Here is a 13,463-nt window from a genome sequence, read left to right on the forward strand (position 1 = left end):
CTCTCGCTGTGTCTCTCTCTGTCAAATAAATAAATAAAATCTTTAAAAAAAGAAAAAAAAAGCTTTCTTGGAAACCCATCAGCTGCTTTCTGCTTCGATCTCGTTGGTCAGAACAAGGTTGCACGGCTACCCCTAGCTGCAAGGGAGGCTGGGAAATCAGGATCAGAATTCTCAGGACGGGCTGAGCGCTGGGCACATTGCCCATCAAATGCAGCCGGGTTCAGCTAAGAGAAGGAAGGAGGCTTGCCTGCCACACCCTTCCGTGCACGTGCCAGGGTCTGAGCTGCCCTGCACACAGTTTTGTGCGTCTGTAGGGGGAGGTACCTGCCAGCACATCTGTGGGATAACCACCCACCTCCTACGTTGTTGGTCGCTGATTTTACGGGCTGCCCCCACACTCCTGATGGTGTTATCGGATAAGAGAGAAAATAATTTTGCCCGTCTCTAAACCTGTCCGCTCTGACTTGTCACTCACCGTGTGGCTGGCTCTGTAACTGTCTCAACAATAGAATAGCTTCGACCTGGCTTCTCTACGAGGCAAGCACCTTTGAATAATGCCTCTGTGCTTCTGGTCCCTTCTCCGCCTTTAGGGACGGAAATCATCAATTTCGTATTGGAAAGCTTTATTTTCTGCTTGTTCTAGAAACACTCCGATGGCTTCCCAGAGCGATGCTCGATTGTTTTGTTGGGGGGAAAGATGTGCAAACTTCAGAGGCTCCTCGCCGCCGCCAGACGAGCCGACATGAGAGACCCCACACTGGTCGTAGGTATGACGTGACTTTGGTTTCAGCTATTTAGGTTGTCCTTTCTATTTTTACTTTTCCTCTCCCTTGTGCAAAATCCTACCTCTCCAAGCCAGCACATTCCACAGGCACATAAAATCCTCTTCACAGTGGATGTTTATGCCTTATTCTGAAATGTAAATTTTTGTTAATATTCTCATCCCTACTTTAGTGGTTCAACAAGCCATTTTTGTCTTACCAATCCATTTTCATTATTCGGGGCGATAACCCAACAGCAAATGCATTTAATGGCTTCCTATGTGGCCAGCACTATTCTGAGTGCTTTATATACGTTGTGACAGTTTGAAAACATGCTCCCAATTTTGGGGGACACTTTTATTAAGAAGTGGCATCTATGTCCCTGCCCCGTTAATCTGGGCTGGCATTAGTGACTCACTTATCACCAGTGGAAAGTAGGGGAAATGATGACTTGTGATTTCCAAGGCCAGGTACGAAAAGGCCGTGTAGCTTCTGCCTGGTTCCCCCGGGACGCTCGTTCTGGAAAAAGCCCAGCTCCCTGATTCTGCCATGATGGAGGTAAGCACTTCGGTCACCAGCTCCAGCAGAGCTAGCTGCCAACCTAGGGCACACACCAGGCGCCAGTTCTGTGAGTGAGCCATCTTGTACATGCTGCAAGCCCAGCTGGGCCATCAGATAGTGGCAGCCCCAGAATGTATCTGACTGAACCCCCACGAGAACCCCAAGCATGAGGTGCTCAGCTGAGCCCTTCCCGGATTCCTGACCCATAAAACTATGAGCAGAATCAAATGGTTGTGGGCTTTTTTTCCCCACCACTAGAATTTTTTTTTTAAGATTTTTATTTATTTATTTGACAGAGAGATAGAGAGCAAGCACAGATAGAGTGGCAGGCAGAGGGAGAGGGAGAAGCAGGCTCTCCGCTGAGCAGTGAGCCTGATGTGGGGCTCGATCCAGGGCCCTGGGATCATGACCCGAGCCAAAGGCAGATGCTTAACTGACTGAGCCACTCAGGCCCCCCCACTAGAATTTTTAAGCCAGAACAGGAACCCAAGACATAGAACTAATTTAGTTCTTGAATTTTCGGATAAAGACATTGAATCCCAGAGAGATTAAGCAAGTTGCACACGTTTTCACGGCAGAGGGAAGAGATGTGTGCAGGCAGGCTGATTCTAATATTCTGCCTCTTGACAATAAGGGGGTGGGGAAGCAAAGTTAACAAACGAATAGTAACACACAAAATGCAAAAATGTGTGCCAGGCAGGCTGACAGCACCCTGTTGAGGGAAGGTTGGTCCCTTTGGACCCACCATCCCCAACTGATGGACTTTGGAAAACACATACCACTTTTTTTTTTTTTTAAGATTTTATTTATTTATTTGAGACAGAGAGAATGAGAGAGACAGAGAGCACATGAGAGGGGGGAGGGTCAGAGGGAGAAGCAGGCTCCTCGCTGAGCAGGGAGCCCGATGCGGGACTCGATCCCGGGACTCCAGGATCATGACCTGAGCCGAAGGCAGTCGCCTACCCAACTGAGCCACCCAGGCGCCCCAACACATACCACTTTTAAGAACCCAGCGATTTCTACAAAAATTGCCATTATTTTTACATTTCAGATTTGCACAGTGTAAGTGGATGAAATTCTTCCACCTGTTATTTTCTCCTCTAAAACTTCCACGCTGCCTGGGGACGGCAGGTTTTGAGCCCGCATGAGGGAAACCCTGACCCCTCGCCTCTTGGCATCTCAGGTGTGGGAGCTGGGAAGCTTCCTGACAAAAAAAATATTAAAGCCATAAAATTAAAGGACATCAAATTTAACTGTTGGAAGCACCTTGGCTTTCATCTCCTCCAACCTTCCACCCAGGGCAAGACAAGGACAAGCCACGTGAGAGCAAAGCAGCTGCTTGGTAGGATGGCCCCAGCGGTGCCCGGAGGCAACTGGGGATGAATGACCAAGGAACCGTAGAGAAAATATGGTCGTCAGATTGCAGGGTCCGGGTGGTCACCGAGGGCTGGGAACTGGGTCAGCTTCATGGGCATGTGACCCGGGCTGTCACCCCTGCCTTGAAGGACCCCACACTTTAATGGCCTGCTTCACTATCTTGAAAGCCTTAATCATTTTTGAAAAAGGGGCCCCGCAAAGTATGTATCTGGGCCAGGATGGAGAGGTCTGAGAGCTGGCGCAGGAATGAGCATTTCAGGGGAGCAGGGCAGGCAAAGCCTGGGAGCCAGGAAGCCCAGAATCAGCTCGGGAAGCGGTCACTTACCCAAGACCACTGGGCAGGCAGTGATAGCACAAGAAACTGAACCCCGTCTGGTTGGATTTCACGGCACCGGGTCTTAAACACTTTGCTCTCCTGTCACCTGGGACGGACCTCTCACCGGAGCTGCCTTCTTGACTATTCCTACAATCTCAGCCTTCTTTTCCAGGGAGCCTTCCTGGATTGCTCTGGCCTAGTCATACTTGCCATTCCCTCCTTCCTTCATACTTCCTACCTAGCTGAGCCATGGTCCTTGTGTCAGCCTGTGTCCTTTCCCTGCCCCTCCTGGCTAGAGTCTATTGTGGCTTCCGGGCTCCCAGGCCAGTCCGGGCAGGGCCTTGCACATGCAAGAAGAATTTTTGGGCTCAGTCTTCTTGCTGCAAACCTCACATGTAGATTCCATGGTGCAGTCTTTCTCACCTTGCCATCCCTAGAGTTGGGCTCCTGCCTCAATTTTCCCGTCTAAAACTCCAAGGAACTGTGGGATAATGGGAGTCAGACCTGGTTCATATTCTGTCTTGCTACTCACTGTAAAGCAAGCAGCTCAGCCTCTGCAAGCCTCAGTTTCTGCATCTGTTAAATGGGAGTAAATCCCCACCTTACCCAAGTGCTCAAGGTTGGCAACACCAGTCATGTGGATGTCACCTACCCCCTGATACACAGCGACGGCAAGGGCATCACAGCTCTGTGCTCTTCTCCCCTTCCTGGGACCGATAATGTGAGAAAACACCAGACAAGCCCCAAGGGACAGGCTACAGAATCCCTGACCGGTACCCTTCAAAACTGCCAACGTCATGAAAAGCAAGAGAAGAATGAGAACCTGTCGTAGAGCAGAGGAGACTAAGGGGGCGGGATGACTGAATGTGATGTGGTCTCCGGACGGGATGCTGGAGCAGAAAAAGGACGTTAGTGGACAAACGGGCGAATCTAAGTGGAGTCTGGAGTTTAGTTAATAGTAATGTACCAGTGCTAATTTCTTAGTTCTGACAAACATACTGTGGTTATGTAAGATGTTAACATGGTGAGAAGCTGGGTGAAGGGTACACAGCCAAACGCTCTGAGGGAGCTCTACCTTTGCCTTTTTTCTCAAAACCTAAAATTATTCCAAAATAAGATGACTAAAAAACAAACAAAACCTGCACTGCTGTTATTGCTTTTGTCTGCCCAGTGTCCCTCCCCCATTCTTCGGCTGACAGGCCCTGCCCTGGTGACAAGGGTGGGGATACCTGTCCCAGGCTGGGCCATTAATTTGCCCTCATCATCCTGGCCACAGTGATTGGTCCAGGGGGTAAGCATGTGACCCAGGCTGGGCCAGTCAGACTTCTTCCCTAGAATTGTTCAGCTTGGAACAGGAGGAAAAGCTCTCTCAGTCTCCCGGTGAGTCTGGGAGGCTGTCAGCCCGGGGTTGTGGGTGCTCCTGGTTCCATTGCAGAGGGACTATGGACCGAAAGAACTAAGCCAGAGAGAGAGAGACAGAGAGAGAGAATGAATGCTGATGGCATTCAAGATGGCCTCCTTCTCCTTCCCAGTCTTCCTCAGGCACAGCCTCCTCAGCCTGCACTGTTCTGGGAGCCAATATATCTTCTTTTGAGTTTAAGCCAATTCAAACTGGGCCTGAGTTGGGTTTCTGTCACTTGCAACCAATGAGTCCTGATTAATACCTTCCTCTCAAGTTGCTGTGAGGATTTGACGGGTTGTATATAACAGGGCATGGAGGCAGGCCCCCTATAAGTGGTGAAGGATGTCGGTGTCCTCTCCAAGGAGTCCGGGGCCTGCCCTGCTTGAACTCCAGCCTGCTTGGCTGTGGCCCTGACACCTGCCTCACTCCCCTCCTGGTTCGCACACAGCCCCCTGACTTCACACGTCCTCCCACCTCCAGGCCCTGCGTGGGGACTCCTCCTCCTGGTGCTGGGAGCTGAGTGTTCTGCTCATTGGGCTCTGCTCTGGGAAAGGCACCAGAGGGGAGGAGAGGGAACTGGGCCTCTGGCAGAAAATTTCCTCTGCAGAAGTAGGGGGGAAAACCCCACATCGGTCTGGCTGGACCCAGTGCAACCAAGAGGTAGCTGGTGTTGGGAATGTGGAGGCTTGTCTAGTGCTTGTTCTGAGGATAAAATGATGGAGCTGTGGGGACCTGGTTCCACGGGCCCCAAGCAAGAGGAGCCGGGACGGGGGGAGCAGGAGATTTGAGAGAAGCTTGAGGGAAACCACAGGCAGAACAATCAGAAGGATTTGCGTGCGTGAGCAAGGGCAGAAGTCGCTCTTTTATCTGAGGTCTGGGCTATGGGCCAGGAAGGGAGAGACACGACCGGGGAAGTCCAGGGGATGTAGACAGGGCATGCCGCCCCCTTTCCTGGGCACCTGAACTTGGGCTGGGAAGGACCTTGCAGAGCCTGAGGAGGGACGAGACAGGGTCCTGGGTTGCCCCCTGCTGCTCTGGCCATGTCACACGTCTGTGCCTCGTTCCTTCTGGGTGCGCTGCCTGCCTGCCCCTCCGCACCTGTCAGGCTGGCAGGGAGCTGGGGCATCTCTTCCTGTGCGCACTCTCCTTCTGCCCAGGGCCCCCACCCTGGCCCCTGGGGCAGAGCTGAATTCACTCACCTTCCCACTCTCCCAGACGTTTGCTTTCCTCCTCGCATGACTCTTCCTTCCTTCCTTCCTTCCTTTGTTCCCTCAGGCGTGAACTGGATCATTTTATTCCACAAATGTTTTGGGAGTGCTGACTGCATGATGGCTTCTGATCGAACAGAGGAGAAGAGGATGGACCCCGCCCTTGCTGGTGTGGCAGAGACGGGGAGGGATGGGGCTGGGTTTAGGGTACACTTTGGAGGCAGAGCTCATAGGAGTCGTGGATGGCTCAGTTTCATGGGGAGCCCGGGCGCCATCAAGGTGGCACCTGGGTTGGGGTCTGAGTAACTCGGTAGCAACCATACACCCTCCATTCCCCACAGAACCTCGGGAACACACAGCTACTCTCCCGCCCACAGGGACCTTCAGACACCCAGGTTTTAGACCGAGAGAACATTAAGTATAAAGGCTGAGAATGGGATGACCAAGCATCCTGTGGCTACAGCATGGCTCCCTCAGCAGGAAAACCTGGGTGGATCGTGGCGTTGCTCCTTCCCCTCTGGGCAGTCTTGGTCAAATTGCTTAGCATCGCTAAGCTTCATCAGTGAAATGGGTATAAGAGCAGGAAGTACCGCGTAAGATAGCTGTCATTGCTCGCTGAGACTTTAATTCATGGGAAACACTTGGCATCGAGCCTGAAAGAAATAGTAAACGCCCCAATTTTGAGCTATTATTATGATCCTAGGTAGAATGTGGCCAGGTTGCAGAAAACTCCAGATGCTAGAGTAAGGAGGTGGCGCTTTATCCCATGGAGTCAGAGCCGGGAAGTTTTCGCGCAGAGAAAGAACAGGAGGAAACCAGCCAGTCAACGTCTCCCCGGTCCCTGCAGCATCCTGAGTCTTGGGGCCAGCAGCAGGAAAACGGTGGCGAGCCGGGCCACGAGGCTGGTGACCTCCAGCCTCCCAGGAGCCTCCGGCTGCCCCAGTTCTGGATCCAGGCAGTAGAAGGGAGTCTACCCCCACCCCCAGCATCCCTCTGGGCAGAGCCAGATAGATGGTTTAATAACGCAGGCTGCCTGGCTGACCTTGTGGCCGCGGAGCCAGCAGAGACTCACGCCACTCCCCTGCTCTGGCTGCGGGGCCCAGGCCTGAGGTGCCGGCAGAGTCCCTGGACGGCAGAATTCTGAGGCCCCGTGTAAGGGTGCTTAGACCTGAATGGCAGACACCTTGACAGCGTGGGGCTCAGCAGCCTCTGGCTAGTGGGCAGCAAAAATCCGGTAGAGGCACAGTGCCTGGGCCCCCCTTATCCCCTTCTGGATCTCCCTGGGGGGTGTCTCAGAAGGGACTCCTGGCTCTGAAGGCTGGGGGAGGTGGTCTGTCACATGCATGCAGACCCTACCTGTGTTGGAACCCCCTCAGCCTCTCAGTCTGACCCTTGTGCCACTGGGTGGGGCTGCTCCTGAGGGCCCTCCCTCCCGGAGCTCTCCCCTCCGTGCCTGGTGACTGCCTGGGCACCTGGGGCACAGACCAAGTCAGACATGGCCGGATCTGGGAGTTGCACCTTCCAGTGGAGACGCCAGGTAGATCAATGGGGGTGGAGGGGTGGGGATCTCATTCCTTTCCTGTCCCAGGGTACCCTCTCCAGGTCTGCTTTACTGAGACTGGTGGGGAGGCAGGCTGGCCAAGCTCACCACCCAAGAAGCTCAGCTCCAAGCCAGGCAGGCAGGGTGCCATCAGCACCCTTAATGAACTTCCCTGGGGGCCCTCCCATAACTCGATCTGTGGGTCAAAGAGTATTCCTGTGGATACTTCAAAATATCCCCTAGAGTGTGGCCTTGGCCTCTAAGCCTCATAAGCACCCTCTCCTGGGGGCTGCACACCCAGCCAGCCTCTAGTGTAGCCTCATCAGGGACTTTATGTACATTCTTCCTGCCCCATTAGCCTTGAGCTGCCCTTGATTCATGGATACGAGGACTAGAGACTCTCGGAATCATAGAATCCTATGGAATTAGGTTCTCCAGCTCCGGTATCTATACTCCTAATTCTGTTTTCGCCTCTGCTAGTCTGGATGCAGAACACAGAACTTTCTCAATTTCCCCCCAATATAATTGATTGACCTCAAGCCCATAGTCTCCCAAGATGCCTTCCTCCCGGAATTCATATCCTGTGTCCTTCTCTTCCACGGTGAGCGGGGCGGACCCGTGTAACCAATAGGAAATTGCAAACATTGAGGATGTGTGACTTCGGAGGATAGGTCATACAAGACACTGTGGCTTCCTCTTTGCTCTTGCTCGGGGAGGGGAAGGAGCCGCCATGCTGGGAGGATGCTCATGCAGTCCTGTTGAGAGGTCCATGGGACACAAACCGAGGCCTCCTACCCACCGCCCGGCACCAACCTCCTCAAGCCCCAGCCCAGCCTTCGGATGAGTGTGGCCCCAGCAGCAGCCTGACTCAATCTTAGGAGATTTCTCAAGCAAGAATCACCCATTCCCAAATTCCTGACCGCAGTAACAGCGCAATAATAACTGTTTTTTTTTTTAAATTCTGATATAAGCCACTGAGTTGAGGTAATGTGTTAACACAGCCACAGATGGCTAATATGATAAGCATGTAGATTTTTCTATTTTTTTTGTCAGTAAATAGTGTCACACCTTTCATAACGCTAAAAGGAAACAGCCGATGACCTAGAAGTCGATAACCATCAAAAAATCTCTTTCACAGCTAAATACAATGAATTCAGATAAACAAGAGTAGAGAGTTTGAAAATAGCAAACACTCACTAAAGTAAATTGCTGCAAAATATCCATGAACAAAGTAATTCTGGGTGAAAACATGAGAGGAAAGAATTAATGCAATATGATTAATATGTAGGTAATTGTAAATTAATACTGACCATACAAAGAAGAGCATGTAGACATTTCTAGAGGAAGTAGGGCAGGGAAGGTGTTTGGGGAGGCTGAAGTGGGGAGGGGGGATTATATTGCACACTCCGCAGCAAAATGACTTAAAAATCCTTTTTGGAAATGGGTGTGTTCTCCAAAATCCATTCATGACCAGGCCTCCTCTGGGGATTTTGCTGCATCCCTCCTCTCCTGACCAGCAATCTCCTCTCCCCCAACCACCCACTTTCTCTCAACCCCCAGCTCTGCATCCTCTCATCCTTATTAGGACTGGGAATTTGCCCCCTGCCTTCAACCTTGCATACCCTGACCTGTCACAGTGCCTAGCAAAACAAAACCCTCCCACGTAAAGGACCCCCCTTCCCGAGAAGCTCAGTCTCCACGTCTTTATATTCCATTGGGATGGCTCTATGGTGGGCAAGGTGCAGAGATTTTAGGAAGGGGAGCCTCAGTTTTCCCTTCTGGGTCCTGTGTCTCATCACTGGGTCTTGTCTCCAGTGATTATAGCCTTGGTTCCAGCATCGGAGACACAGCAGAAAATCTGCTTTTTGGTTTGGATCTCAAACAGGAATGTGATGCCTCGTACATAACTCTGCTATCTGTGTGTTTCACTAAAAGCATCGCTTAACCTAATTTTCTTAATCAACTCAAAATGCCATGTAGACCAAGTGAAAAACAATTCATCTAAGTACAAAGGGTGGATCTTGCTGTTCACCTTAAACAGCGCGGGCAGCTTTTAGCATTCCTGTGTTCTTCTGGCTCTTACCGTTTCGCTCTCTGAGCCCTGCAGAAAGGAAGAGCTTCTGGAAAAAGTGTCCTCGTGGTGATGTGGCCAGGGCAGTGGGCTCATTTGGATGTGGTCAACTCAGGGAGAAGGGGCACTCGGTGGTGGGCTGTTAGAAGCAGCTCCCAGGCACCGACAGGAGATTCCAGAACAGACAGGGTCTGGGGTCCAGGACGGGGGTCCAGGCAGCTGGAAACACCTGTCTGTCATCGGGCACTAAGGCTTCTGGGATGGTTCTGCTTCGGTGGTTTTTCCTGTCCACGCGTCACTCCACCTATGGCTCAGCTAGCCCAGCAGGGGCGGGGGGGCGGGCATCTGGATTCGCATTCCACCAAGACCCCACATGGCGGTGGGGAGAGGGGCCATTGCGGTGTTGGCAGCAAGGGAGATAGACGCTGGGTTCCCAGAACAAAAGCCCCCTAATGTCCACTTCGGTGGCTTATTAGTGGGAATAATGTATGAAAAGTGCTGGGCACGGTGCTTGGTCCTGAGTGAGCCACCATACACGGTAGCTACTATGATGGAGGTGATGGGTGAGGAGTAAGTCAGGGGAGGACACACGTGAGAATGAATAATATGACGATATGGTGCATGCTGTCGTTCAGACCTACACAGTGTTCCAGGAACCAGTGGAGGAAGAAGTAGCTTGGCCAGCTCAGCTTAGGGGTAGTCAGGGGAGGCTTCACAGAGGAGGTGGCCTTTGAGCAGTACCTGATGAAAGACTGGAAGTAGACAGTGGGGAGGGGATATGAGAAGAGGGAAGGCGTCCAGGCTGAGGGAACAGCAGCATCAAAAACACAAATGGTATGGAGATTATGGGGTGAGAGTTTCATGGCATGTTCTGGAAAGGGCAGGGATTGGTGTCGCTGGGACCCAGAGCGTGTGTGGGGTGATACGAGAGGATGCTGGAGGGGTAAGTAGAGGCCCGACTGCCAAGGGCCTTATTTGGGGAAGTTAAGGAGTTGGGGTTTGATTCCCAACCAGAAGAGGTTGTTTGGCCACCCACTGCTTGGTATACCACTGGTGTCTATGTCTGCACCCAAGGCAGACATCACCAATTGATCATGACACTTCCTGCAGAGGGAGAATCCAGGCAGCTGTTGCCAATCATCTGGCATCGTCTTGAGAAATGAAACCTACTGCCTGTGGGGTATGACCTGTCCCTTGGCAGATGGCTGGGAAAGTCACCCAAGCCGAACCAGAAGAGGTTGTTTGGCCACCCACTGCTTGGTATGCCTTGAGATCATGGCTTAGTTCCTTGGGCCGGAGCGGATTAGGTGGGCCTCACCAGTGCCCACCTCTGAAGAGGGTCTGCTCGCAAGAGCCGCACGGGGGTAATACTGGGGCTGGGGGGTGCGGTGTGGAGCTCTCTGCAGTTGCGCGCTCCATCCGCCAGAGGGCGCAGGGGTTGCTGTGTCTCCTCTTGAGGTGAGCGGGGCGGTGGGGGAAGGTTCTTCTTGCAAGGACTTTGGCCCGGGACCCTGCTTCTTGCCCCAGCTCTGTACGGGGAACATGCAATGCGTTCCGAACAGCCCTTGCCCTCTAGGAGGGCTCAGTTCAGAGGGCAGAGACAGCGTAATGACTAGTGACTTGTAGGATCTGCAGTGAGGGGCCTTGAAGGGTGGGTAGGAGTGCGCCAACCAGCCTGTGGCGCAGTTGTGGAGAGCAGAGGTGCAACCCTGTTGTCTGTCTCCTACTTGGGGAGATAAAAGTGGCCTGCGTCCCAGGTCTTCTCTGTCCTCCCAGTCTCATCCTGGACCTGCTTTCCTGTTCTCCGTCGACAGGAGGGAGGAATTTTTCTTTTTCTTTTTTTTTTTAAAGATTTTTATTTATTTATTTATTTATTTATTTATTTATTTATTTATTTATTTATTTATTTATTTGAGAGAGAGAGAATGAGACAGAGAGAGAGAGCATAAGAGGGGGGAAGGTCAGAGGGAGAAGCAGACTCCCTGCCGAGCAGGGAGCCCGATGCGGGACTCGATGCGGGACTCGATCCCGGGACTCCAGGAACATGACCTGACCTGAAGGCAGTCGCTTAACCAACTGAGCCACCCAGGCGCCCCTGGAGGGAGGAATTTCTGAGCAGACGTTCTTGTTGCACCCGTGATGCCCAGCTCTGTGGAGTTCCCTGCACACACACACCAGGCTGTTTCACGCCTCTGTGCCTTTGCACAGGCTGTTCCCACAGCCTGATACATCCCTCTCCACCTTCTTCAGCTGACCAACTCTTACTCATCCGTCAAGATTCAGCTCGGGCAGTGGCTCCTTCTGGGGAGTCGCTGCCGTTCCTGGCCTGGATGGGATGCTCCTGCTGCGGGTTCCCGCGGCCCGGACCTCACGGTCTGCTGCGCGCCACCCGAGGACAGGCACTGCATGGATGCCTGTCCTCAGTGATGGAGACGCAGAGGCCCTGCTCCAGGCAGGGCTTCAGCGTGTGGGTTTGCGGATCGCGGGGGCCGAGAGAAGGCGCGCGTTTCTTCGTGTACACGGGACACAAGCCGAGTCTCCCCACCAGGTGCTTGTGTGCCCAAGTGCAGGAGTACAGGCCCGGATGCCAGAACTTTCTGTCTGTATCTGCTACCTCCTCCCCCTAGCTTCTACCCTTTTGCGGGTGGCGCAGGTGTGTGGGGGTGCTGGCCAGGGAGGGGCTAGGGCCGAGGAAGAGTCTCGGGGTGGGGGGTGAAGGGTAGTGAGCCGCTGCCAAGAGCCCCTGCACAAGGGTCGAGATCTGGAGTCTAACACTGTCTCTGAGGTCAAGTTCGCTGCGTGACCTTGGGCGAGTCTGTCCTCTCCCCCGAGCCTCAGTTGGCTCGCCTGTAAAATGGCAACGCAGTAGCCGCACTTCTCGGGTTGCCCGCGGTGGAGCACCGGCCGCGGGCGGCGGGGACGAGGTGAGGAGGGGGTCCACCCGCGGCGGTGGAGTCGGGGAGGGGGGGGGAGGCCGCGGGCGTCCCCGGGCGGGCGCTGGGGGGCGCTGCGCACCTCGGGCGGCCCGCCCCGCGGCAAGTTTGCCTCCAGCTGTTGAATGCGCTCGCGACGGCGGCGGCGGCGGGACCCGGAGCCCGCGGGGTGAGCGGGGCCGGGGGCCAGGGCGGGGCCGGGGTGGGGGGGGGGCGCGCCCGGCCGGGGCCGGGGGGTCCGGGGTCCGCGCGGCCGCCGCCGCCTCCCCGGGCGCTGCAGCTGCGGCGGTGGAGCCGGGCGCGGCCCCCGCCCCGCGGCCGTGTGTCTGTGCGTGCGCGTGTGGCCGTGGCCCGAGCCAGCCGCGAGAGGGGGCGGGCGGGGTCTCGCTGCGGACAGGCCTGCGGAGGCAGCCGGGCGCCGGGGCGGGCCCGGGCGGACGGACAGACCGCCGGCCGCGGCCCCTGACGCACGCTGCGCCCCGGCCCTCTCCCGGGCGGCGGGCCCCGCCGAGGCAGAGGCGCGGCGACGGGGAGGCGGGGGTGGCGGTGTCTGCGCGCACACGCTCGCTCGCAGACACACACACACACACACACGCACACGCGGGCCACGCCACAGACACACGGCACGCACCGACCCAGGCCGGGCGCCGCGCACACTCGCACCCGCGCTCACACTCACACTCACACTCGCGCGCAGGCCCCGCAGCCGCCGCCGCCGCCGAAAGCGGCGCTCGGCCCGGATCCCGGCTGGGCTGGAGGTAAGTGAATCCCTCCGGATCCGAGCGCCCGCGGCCGGCGGAGGCGGTGGGAGTGAGGGCTGGAACCCGGAGGGCGCCCCCCTCCGCCGGTGGGGGTGGGGCTTGCCGGGGGACACAGCCTTGGGGGGGGTAGGATGAGACCGGGAAAGCCACCCCCAGGGGCTCCGGGGTCTGGGGATCGCTGTGAGACCCCCGGGGGACCACCCAGTGCGGGGGATGCTGGTGGTGGGCGGAGGCGGGGTGTGAGGACGCGGAGGACGGTCGGTGAGGTGAGCATTTTTGGGGGGTGGTGCGGAGGCTCGATGGTGGACGGCTGTACCAGTCACTGCCACACCGCACCTTATTGCCCCCATCCTGGCGAATCAGGGACCCTAGCCCCCTCTCTTAGCGAGTGCTGCCGGGGTCGAGGAATTCATCTTCGTAGCTGGTAAGGGGGGTTTGATCGGTGCTGCTCCAGGGGGAGGGGGGCAGGGTGGGGCTTTACCCCCTTTACCCGCAGGAGGGCGATGGATTTGCTAAGAGGACCAGATGCGGGG

At 55.3% G+C, this 13,463-nt stretch overlaps 1 protein-coding gene across 4 annotated transcripts in view; it reads left to right on the plus strand.

Annotated features, from left to right (window-relative positions):
- The window catches only part of ELFN2 (extracellular leucine rich repeat and fibronectin type III domain containing 2), a 77,818-nt gene that overhangs the window by 12,637 nt on the left and 51,718 nt on the right, over positions 1-13,463 (plus strand). For all 4 annotated transcript variants that reach the window (XM_054506831.2, XM_054506833.2, XM_054506830.2 and 1 more), the window contains one exon: positions 644-767. The gene's annotated coding sequence lies outside the window, so the exon portion shown is untranslated. The remainder of the gene's footprint in view (positions 1-643; positions 768-13,463) is intronic.

Source organism: Mirounga angustirostris, unplaced genomic scaffold, assembly GCF_029215605.1.
Source record: "Mirounga angustirostris isolate CCGP_5_RB_7025 unplaced genomic scaffold, mMirAng1.0.hap1 SCAF_5, whole genome shotgun sequence".
Taxonomy (NCBI): Eukaryota; Metazoa; Chordata; class Mammalia; order Carnivora; family Phocidae; genus Mirounga; species Mirounga angustirostris.